The sequence below is a fragment of the Haemaphysalis longicornis genome, unplaced genomic scaffold, assembly GCF_048455015.1.
Source record: "Haemaphysalis longicornis isolate Haplotype H1 unplaced genomic scaffold, Haemaphysalis longicornis Haplotype H1 scaffold_1, whole genome shotgun sequence".
In the NCBI taxonomy this organism is placed as follows: domain Eukaryota; kingdom Metazoa; phylum Arthropoda; class Arachnida; order Ixodida; family Ixodidae; genus Haemaphysalis; species Haemaphysalis longicornis.
Genome location: NW_027526203.1, coordinates 70,272,321 through 70,282,884, shown reverse-complemented (window position 1 = coordinate 70,282,884; position 10,564 = coordinate 70,272,321). Strand labels below are relative to the sequence as shown.

General features: G+C 50.2%; 1 pseudogene; it reads right to left on the bottom strand.

The window, feature by feature from the left end:
- Window positions 1-244: 244 nt before the first annotated feature.
- The window catches only part of LOC144164452 (uncharacterized), a 14,625-nt pseudogene continuing 4,305 nt past the window's right edge, over window positions 245-10,564 (bottom strand).

The following is a 10,564-nucleotide window of genomic DNA, read 5'->3' as shown; positions in this document are numbered from 1 at the left end:
GCCCCTGCTATTCTTCAGATTTTAGTTCTGATGAAGACCTTTCCACTCAACAGCCTCAGACTACGACAGGTGCTGCCAGGGAAAGGTTTGTTTTTGACTTCACGTTGTATTTATTAACAAAACTAGCCTAATATCTGACGACTGCGGCATTGCGTGTCTGGGGATCTTTTGCCTGGGGATGTTTAGCGTGCGCCGAAATCTCCAACACACGGGCGTTTTTGCTTTTCACCTGCATGAGAACAGCGGCCGCCGTGGACGGGAACTGAACCCGCGTACTTGTGCCGGTCACGAAAGAGTTAAGTACACGATGGGAAAGGCACCAGGTACTCATTGAGTGCTGGAGCACTCACACCAAAGAACTGGGTCCTCTGGCTCCCATACAGGCATGTTTGGCAGTTTGCAAGGAGGGTGGCGACCTTGTATATACGCCCCACATTTTGCAGTGAGAACTTTTGATTTTTGTGAAAGTCAACGAGGTCGAATTCTTGAGCCACCTTGCCAAAGCCCCACTCTACTGCCTGCTGCACCGTACTCATTCGGCGGTTAAAGCGGGCTTCGTGGGGCTTCAGGGACGAGCCTCCATAAGGCTTCATCAGGAGCGGCCTGAGTAGGTATGCGGGATCCCCATAGATGACAAGCCGCTGGACTGCGCCACCTGCTCCAGCTTTTCGTACAGTCCAGAATCCTTAAGGATACCTGCAGAAATGCAAACAATTGTAAGCAGCAGTTTCCTTGTAACTTGCACTTAAAGGGGCCATGAAGACAAAATGCAACTTTATTTCATTTGAAAGAATGCCTTGTTAAAGGAGCCATGAAGAGAAAACACAAGTTTGGTTCATTCAAAAGATTGTCTCGTTAGAATCATACTGACACCACTTTTAACGTAAACTTCGCTCAAATACGCTACATAATTAGGAAAAACGGGAATGGTCATGCGACCCACCAGCTTATTTCCCGCAACAGAACCTATGATGTCACATGAGCTAAGCTCTGCGATTGGCGGAGGCTGGCAGAAGCAGACGCAAATTAGGTAGAGCTTACAAACTAGACGAACGAGCGATTTGCGCTTAAATTTAGGGCACATTCTTTACAAAGCAATAAGAATGATGGGACAAACAGTGGAAGTTACGAAAGAGCATGTAAACATAGAAGTACTGATGCGTTCTGCTGTTCGTACTGCGCACAGCATGCTTGGTTTAGCTGCACAACACTACGGGGCTTGGGGTTGTCTCAGACGACATTGGCCGATTGACGCAAGCAACGGTGTCTTACGTGACCCCATTTGTCGAGCGAGCACTGTTTCAGGGAACGAATATTTTCTCCCAGAACAAAAACAAGCCAGGTTTAAATGCGGGCAAAAACAAACCAAACGCTTGCCACGGTATGGTGGCGCAATCCAGGTTACGGAACGTAAAGAAACGCGGGAACAAACCAACACCGCTGTACAGGGTGGTGACAACCTTTGAACGGCCCCGTGCCGCCGCAATTGGGCCAACGTGCTCAGCGCGTTATTCTTTTCGTTTCCCACGAGACCTAGCAACGCGAAACAGACAATATGATTCAAACTTCTTCAGTAAAGCGCGTTGCGGCGATAATTTTAGCGCGGTTTTGACACAATGACTTGCTTCGGCGGCGAGCGAGCAACCGAAAATGGCGGCGCCAGCGTATACGTGTCTCTACCCTGTACGGCGGATGCGTGAATGAAGGTACTCTAGGCTACAGAGCGGTCGGTTCCTGTGATGTCATTTGGGACCACGAAAACGCACGATTGAGCGGGAAAATCAAATTTTTAACCTAAATTGTTTAATTTCTCAGTGAATAAAGCACCGTTTGTATCCGGACAAGCGCTGGGGGCACTATAAAACACAAAATCTTTCGAATAAAGCCAACTTGCATTTTCTCTTCATGGCTCCTTTAAGGTAACACTGACACCACTTTTAACACAAACTTCACTCAAATAGGCTCTTTAATTACGAAGAAAGAAATGGCCATATGATGCACTATCTGATTTCCTGCACTAGAACACGGCGTATTATGGGCAGCTGTGCTATTGGCTGAGGGCCGGGAAAATCCAACGCAAGTTAGGCAAGCCTTATAAGCTGGTAGAATGTGCTATTTGCACATTTTTTTTATACCAGTAAGAATGGCGGGGTAAACAACGGAAGTTACGTGCAATTATGAAGTTATTGGCCATCTCCATGGCAATGCGTCTTTTTTATACACTTTTTGAGAGCTACGTTTCACGTTTCGGTCCAGACTGCCACCGTTATTAGCACCGAACATTTAGGCAGCAGGGTTGTTTCAGTGCAAGCAAATGTGAGCCTGCATTCGTGTTTCGCTCTGCCCGAACTGATGGATGTTCCGACACCTGTGAACCGCAACTGCGCGGGTCTTCCCCTTTTTTTAAGAACTGTTTTGTGGCACAGTTTTATGTGCGGATCATGACTGCTGAAGTTTTAACACGAACATTGAGGCAGGAGAGCTATGTCGGTGCAACCAAGAATTTGAGCCTGCAGGCATATTTCGCTGTGCTTGTTTTAACGTTTCAACAGCCATTGAGGAATACAGTCTAGGACTTCATTTCTTGTATTTACATTATGCGAATTTCGTTCTCTCGTAGAGTTAACGCTGCATATCGAGCAGCGGCCTCGCTGTACTCGAACTGAATTAGAATGCCACTTTTCTAAAAATCTCAATGTAAGCATGAACCCCGACACAATGCACAAGTTGTACTGCTTCTGTGATACAGGTGAAAGATAAATCATATGGTTATAACCTGCATACGTTATTTGCATGCGTCCTATGTATAGTTTCCAACTGAGATACAGACGAAAAAAAGATGAATCGTAGTAATAAAGAGAGATGAGGAGTGGAGTGGAGTGAAAGAAACGTTTATTTAGCCTGAAAAACCGACGCGACGTGAGCCATGGCCCGCGTCACGCCCGTCGACCGGGCCTAGGTCGCCTTCGAGGCAGCCTCCCGATCCTGTCGAGCCGCTGCCTCTCGGGCTTGCTGGACGGCCCAGAGCTGGTCGTCTTGATCGTACGACGACAGCGCCGTTTCAAGTCGCGGCAGCAGAGTCCCTGTTTTTGCCTCTTCGGGATGCTTCTTGCAGTCCAACAGCACGTGAGTGAGAGTCGCCGTCTCCCTGCGGCAGACCTTGCACTTGTTGTCGGGGTAGATCTCGGGATACATCTTGTGCAGGAGTAGTGGCGTCGGGAAAGTCCCCGTTTGCAGTTGTCGCAATGTTACCGCCTGGGCTCTGTCCAGCTTTTCGCTGGGTGGAGGGAGCTTCCTTCGAACCAGTCGGTACGCCTTCGTGATCTCGTTGTAGGTGACCATTCTGTCCTTCGTGCTGTACCAGAGCCTTTCGGCGTCTGCCTCATTGCCGGCGGCGCAGAGAGATAATGCGCGCGCCGCGGCGTGAGCGGACTCGTTTCCATTTTCCTTTTTGTCCGACACCTTGCCCACGTGGGCTGGAAACCAGACGAGGTGCTTCTTGAGCTAAGGTCGGCCCACTCCAGGATGCGGGCGGCGGCGGGTGATACCTCCCCTTTGGCGTAATTTCTAATGGCTTGTCAAGAGTCACTGAGCACCGGGATGCAGTCCCCGTCTACGAGCGCCAGGGCAATGGCCACTTCCTCTGCCTCTTGCGCTCTGTCGCACTTGATGCTTGCGGCCGTTCTCGTGATTCCGTACCCGTCTACCACCGCGGCTGTATAGCTTGAGCAGTTCGGGCATTCCGCCGCATCGACGAACCGTGCGCCGGGGTCCTCCCCGAACTTGTCGGTGAGGGCCTTGGCTCTGGCTCGGCGTCTGCCCTTGTTGTGTTCCAGGTGCACGTTTCTCGGGATTGGATCCGCGCGTAGAGCCCGACGGACGTCTTCGCGCAGCGTGGTCTTGACTTCTTGCTGATTGTGGTACCCGATTCGAAGCTTGTGAAGGATGTGGCGGCCGGCCTTTGTCCTCGACAGTCGCTCGAGCTGGGACGTCTGCTGCGCTTCGCTGATTTCTTCGAGCGTGTTGTGAATTCCCATCTCAAGCAGCTTTTCGGTGCTTGCCGTGTCGGCAAGACCGAGTGCTGTTTTGTGCGCCTTTCTTATGAGAATGTCAATCTTTTTCTTCTCGCTCTGATACCACTGGTGGTAGGCAGCCACCAGTGTTACGTGGCATATCACGAAGGCTTGTATTAGCCGGACGAGGTTGTCTTCCTTCATACCCCCTCTTCCCGAGGTCACTCTTCTGAGCAGCCTGCAGGCGTTTGCCGCCTTGCTCGTCAGACGGTTGATCGTCTCCGTGTTTCTTCCGCTGGCCTCAATCATCATCCCGAGTACCCTTATCTTGGGTACCAATGGTATGACAGTGCCGTCCCTAGTCCGGATCGTGATCTGATCGCACTGTCTCTGTGTGCGGCGTCGTTGCCTTCTCGATGGTTGGTACACGAGCAGCTCGGATTTCTTTGGCGAGCACCGGAGCCCCGTGTATTGCAGGTAGTCTTCTATCTCTTCGACCGCTCTCTGGATGGTCATATCGTTTGAAAACAGCGCGGAAGACGGGACTGAGCAAGTAATACACGACACAAGCGCTCGTGTCGTCTATTACTTGCTCAGTCCCGTCTTCCGCGCTGTTTTCAAACGATATGATGTACCAACAAGCCCTTCAGTTCACCCTCTGGAGGGTCGTCTCGATGTGGCCGTCGTTTCCTTTACGCACCCACAGGGTGATGTCGTCGGCATAGATCGTGTGTTCGACGTCTTCTAACTTCTCGAGTCTTCGTGTCACTCCTGTCATGACGAGATTAAACAACATCGGGGAGATGACCCTTGCGGGGTGGCTCTGTTTCCCGTGCTACGTTCGCCCACATTGAGATCTCCGGCCAGGAGTTCAGCGGTTCTGCCCGAGAGGAAGTCTCTCACGTAGTTATAGCTTCGTTCCCCGAGGTCGAATTTCGAGACTTGTCGCAGGATCGCGGCGCGGTCGACTTGATCGAAAGCGCTGTGTAGGTCTAGGCCCAGTATGGCTTTGCTGCCGACAGTTTGGCCTTCGATCACTTGGTGCTTGATCTGAAGCATGACGGCTTGAGTGCGGAGGTGCTCCCAGAACCCGACTATAGAGTGTGGGAAGGCCCCTGTTCGCTCTAGAAAGTTCTGCCATCTGTTGAGGACGACGTGCTCTAGGGCCTTGCCGACGCAGGACGTCAGCGAGATGGGTCTCAGGTTGTCTGCGTTCTGGCAGCTTTCCCGGTTTCGGAATTAGGATCATTTTCGCTTTCTTCCACTGGAGCGAAAGCGCGAACAATATTTTACTGTCTGCAAGGCAACGAAGTTTGTTCGGAACAAGAGCAGTGTCTTTACGTACGCTTTTGTCCTTCCCGCAAATTGCTTAGAAAGTTGGAACAGTCGCAACGTGAGCGCTCAGCAAAGAGCGAAGCCCTCATAGTCCGTTCATATCGGCCAGCCACCACTACGACAGGGCAAGGGCGACTCGAAAAAAAATCGCGCCAATCCACCCCGTGAATGTGGTTGCAAAGCAAAGCTGTAAACGTCACCCATAACGATTACTCATGCGACGTCACTTAAAATCACTCACATCGCTCTACAAATAGTAAAACCAGAGAGAAGAGAAATGCACTTAACCACACCATTTATATTACTTCAAAGAGATATTCTTGGTAAGGTTAAATCAATGCATGATGCATGAACGGTGTTTGGTATAGTTGTATTGGTGTAGCAAGAGGGGAAACTTTTTTAGAAAATCAAAGTAAGCTCCAATAGACGATCTGCTTCTCCGTCTCTGCGCCGCGGACGGAGGCGACGAGACGGAAAGGTCAGGGTAAGGCGAAGGTATGGTCTGTCTCAGAAGGCGATAATGCTGGATTATCTCCCTGGACGTGACAAGCGGGTGACTGTTCTCGTGCAGCTCCATAGCACGGGAGGTAAAAGCGCAGGCTTGTTGGGTGGGCGTATTTGTTGCCCTCCATTGAAGCGTGAGGCGGTGTCCAGATGAGCTGAATGGAACCGTTTGGGGAGTGGTTTTTTAGCACGAACAGTGCAAGTCAGGACACCCAACCCGACTGGTAATTCCAGTAGGCTTGCTGGGAATCAGTGACTACCCTCCGAACCCCTGTTTGAGTGAGAGTCAAGGTGATGGCTGCCTCTTCTGCTGCCGTCATTTGTTGGGTCGTAAGCGAGGTACACGCAAGGAGGTTGGTTATGGAGGTAGCCACGATGATGGCGTGCTGCTGCCCTCGATGTTAGGAGAAGTCTGTGTAGATAACTGAATATGCCCCACCGAGGGTGGTGTTTAGCGCTTGAGCCCGGGCTTTTCGTTGACCCTCGTCATGTGAGGGGTTCATATTTCTAAGCAAAGGGAGCATCTTTAGGTTTAGTCGCCAAGAGTCTGGGAGTACGTCAAGAGGAGTGACATTCTGGGCTGCCCATCCAATCTGGTGAAGCATTCTGTTACCCACCGCAGTTCTGAGTCGGACCTTCTGGTTAGAAAGATGACCTTCTATTAGCTCTTCCACCGTGTTGTGGAGCCCGTGCTAAGCAGCCTCAGTGTGGACTCACTCATGAGAAGACCAATGGCCTTGTCAACCGCATTCTAAAGATTATATAAAGCATCTCTATGTCTTCCTCGTCGAGAAGAAGATAGGGGTTTGTCGTAAGTAACTCTGGAGAGGACAAATGCTTCAATTATTCGAAAGGTACCGGATTCTTTTAGGCCTCGCTTCTTGGTGGCAACTCGCCTGATGATGTGTATGATTAGATTAATGCTGTTTTTGAGGCGCTGCAAGGAGACGTCACTCTTGGTGTTGGACTGGAAATGTAGGCCCAGGATCTTGATGCTGGGTTTTGGAGTCATGGCCTGGTCATCAAGGAGTATTGGAATGTATTCCTTGATTTGGAGTGAGGGCGGACGACAAGGAGCTGTGATTTTTTACGTGAACACTGGACGCCACAGGCTTTAGCCTATTGGCGTACTAAAAGTGAGATTCCATGCATTGGTGTGAGCTTCCTTTAATTTTTGTAACTGTTAGCACATGAGCAAGGTGCGCACAGGGCCGCTAGACGGGCGTGAGTGGTCGTGTGACGCTTTCACGTGGCATTCAGCGAGAAGGCAGGGGGTAAACCCGTAGATGTGCTTGGTGAGTACACCATTTGTCTTCCCGTGTTCGCTTGGGCTTGTAGCTGAATCGGTACGACAACGGGCTCTCGCTTTGTTAGTCTATTGCTTCCAGGTTCGATTCCCGGCGGTGCCAGTAAATTATTTTATTTGTTCGCTGGAGTTTTCTGGTGACACCAACGGTCGCGAAAGAACCCTTGGGGGGTAGAGGTAGAAAGCTTTGCTTTAAAACACCTCCATTCCTCAAGAGCACCGGCAAATATTTCAGGCTTCCTAGCCCCCTCCGCTGCGCCTACCACCTGTCCATCAGCAACGCGAGACATATCGAACGTCGTCAGCATCAGTAAATTGAATTTAGCTTCCGCGAACCACACCGTGAGACTGAAGCGGAAGCGGGAAATCGAACCGTAACACGTTTCTGCACCGAACCTTAGTCGCGCAAGAAAATGTGCAGCAAAAATGAACTTACCGAACTTTCTTTGTCTGGGTCCTGGAAAACGCCACCGTTCGTCGACCGTTTGCAGCAGCCTTGCAAAGTGGCAAGCAGGATATCCACAAAGCGCAAACACATGTCACAACACAAGACTGAAAATGTGCCTTTCCAAATATACCACCAGCAAGCCATTATTTTTATCTTTGACTCAGCGTATTCGGTTAATATTTTTGTGTCCTCGTTCATTTGTCCATGAGTGCACATATATATACAGCACACTGTTCGGTGACTGGACGCGTGTCCACGCATGACCTTCGGAATGCCGATGATTGGGCACGGGTGGTGCTAGACCTGCGACAGACGTCAGCCGTTCGCCTGTCGAAGAGCAGGAGCGTGCAGATTCATAAGCGGACCGGATAACGTACGTTTCCAAAACAACTTTAGAACAACGGCTGCCTACGAAACACGAGTACTCTAGAGCTGCACAACAGCCATTCATCATGTGTTCCCCTGCAAGCGAAAACAAAGCGGTCGCCTGGTGGCCGTGCACAAGCTGATCATCTTTTGTAAACCCGCTTTCAAGCAACCAGCGAGTACTGGGCGGCGGGAAACCTGCCGCCTGTCTTTTGATTGAACGTTGCTGGAACAAGTGCCATTCATCCCCGGTGGTTGATCCGCCAGATAACTTCTGAGTAACTTTCTCCGAGGGGAAACCGTGTTGACGGTTAACGAGCAAAAGCTGACCAACATAAGAAGATTGGCTGCCAAATACGTGCGCAGAGGATGGCGGCCGTATTCTTATGTTCAACGCTGGCCAGTTTGTTGCCGATGCCCGAACATTCCGGAGAACAGCCGTAGGTTGGCCGGTCAAGATTCGGACTTGCTGTGCTGCCTGGAAGGCGATAATGCTGGATTATCTTTCTGGACGTGACAAGCGGGTGACTGTCCTCGTGCAGCTCCATAGCACGGGAGGTAAAATCGCAGGCTTGTTTGGGTGTATTTGTTCCCCTCCATTGAAGCGTGAGGCGGTGTCCAGATGAGCTGAATGGAACAGTTTGGGGAGTGGTTTTTCAGCACGCACAGTGCAGGTCAGGACACCCAACCCGACTGGTAATTCCAGTAGGCTTGCTGGGAATCGGTGACTACCCTCCGAACCCCTGGTTGAGTGAGAGCCAAGGTGATTGCTGCCTCTTCTGCTGCCGTCATTTGTTGGGTCCTAAGCGAGGTACACGCAAGGAGGTTGGTTCTGGAGGTAGCCACGATGATGGCGTGTTGCTGCCCTCGATGTTAGGAGAAGTCTGTGTAGATAACTGCATGAGCCCCACCGAGGGTGGTGTTTAGCGCTTGAGCCCGTGCTTTTCGTTGACCCTCGTCATGTGAGGGGTTCATATTTCTAAGCAAAGGGAGCATCTTTAGTTTTAGTCACCAAGAGTCTGGGAGTAAGCGGAGTGACCTTCTGGGCTGCCCAGCCAATTTGGTGAAGCATGCGATTACCCACCGCAGTTCTGAGTCGGACCTTCTGGTTAGAAAGATGGCCTTCTATCAGCTCTTCCACCGTGTTGAGGAGCCCGTGCTAAGCAGCCTCAGTGTGGACGCACTCATGAGAAGACCAATGGCCTGCTCAACCGCCTTTCTAATCATTATATAAAGCATCTCTATGTCTTCTTCGTTGAGAAGAAGATACGGGTTTGTCGTAAGTAACTCTCGAGAGGACAAAAGCGTCAATTAATCGAAAGGTACCGGATTCTTTTAGGCCTCGCTTCTTGGTGGCAACTCGCCTGATCATGTGTATGATTTGATTAATGCTGTTTTTGAGGCGCTGCAAGGAGACGTCACTCTTGGTGTTGGCCTGGAAATGTAGGCCCAGGATCTTGATGCTGAGGGTTTGGAGTGATGGCCTGGTCATCAAGGAGTATTTGAATGTATTCCTTGATTTGGCGTGAGGGTGGACGACAAGGAGCTGTGAGTTTTTACGTGAACACGGGAGGCCACAGGCTTTAGCACATTGGCGTACTAAAAGTGAGATTCCATGGATTGGTGTGAGCTTCCTTTAATTTTTGTAACTCTTAGCACATGAGCAAGGTGCGCACAGGGCCGCTAGACGGGCGTGAGTGGTCGTGTGACATTCAGCGTGGCATTCAGCGACAAGGCAGGGGGTAAACCCGTAGATGTGCTTGGTCAGTACACCATTTGTATTCGAGTGTTCGCGTGGGCTCGTAGCTTAATCGGTAAGACAACGGGCTCTCGCCTTGTTAGTCTATTAGTTCCAGGTTCGATTCCCGGCGGTGCCAGTAAATTCTTTTATTTGTTCGCTGGAGTTTTCTGGTGACACCAACGGTCGCGAAAGAACCCTTGGGGGGTAGAGGTAGAAAGCTTTGCTTTAAAACACAATTACAACGCCATGACTAAACGAGTAGGCAGCGTAGGGCTATTCGTTATTAGTAACAAATCCTGCATTGGTTCGCTGCTGTTCGTCATGCCAGACGACGGTATTCCACGCTAACTTTTAGGGTCTCGTAGGGTCTGTCAGTCGACTACCTCGTGGAATAAAAGTCCAGACAGCTGCTTATTGAACACACGAATAGCAGCAAGGGTACTATCCCGCCAAGTTATGGGAAAACAAAAGTTCCGGATAGCCGTTTTTGTGATCCCGGCATAGATACAATTGTGCTTTAATAGAAGCTATTGTTTTCATCGTTTCACCGTGATTCTTTTTTTCTGCCATTTGGGTGTGTATGCAAGATAAAAATTGTGACCGCAATGCAGATGACAAGAACTCGGCCAATCTAACCATATCAAGATAGCAGCAGCCGGTAGTGTCGTTCTGGAGATACACGACGGTAGTGTCGTTCTGGAGAAAAATTTAGATTGTTTCGTCAACTTGCGCAACTAGCTAGTCACTTCGGCTTGCAAGCATTTTTCTATGGCACTTTGCAACGGTTTTAGGCAAGGAAACTATCGAAACGTACAGAATATAAAATGTGCAATCCCAAAATGTGACTTCCG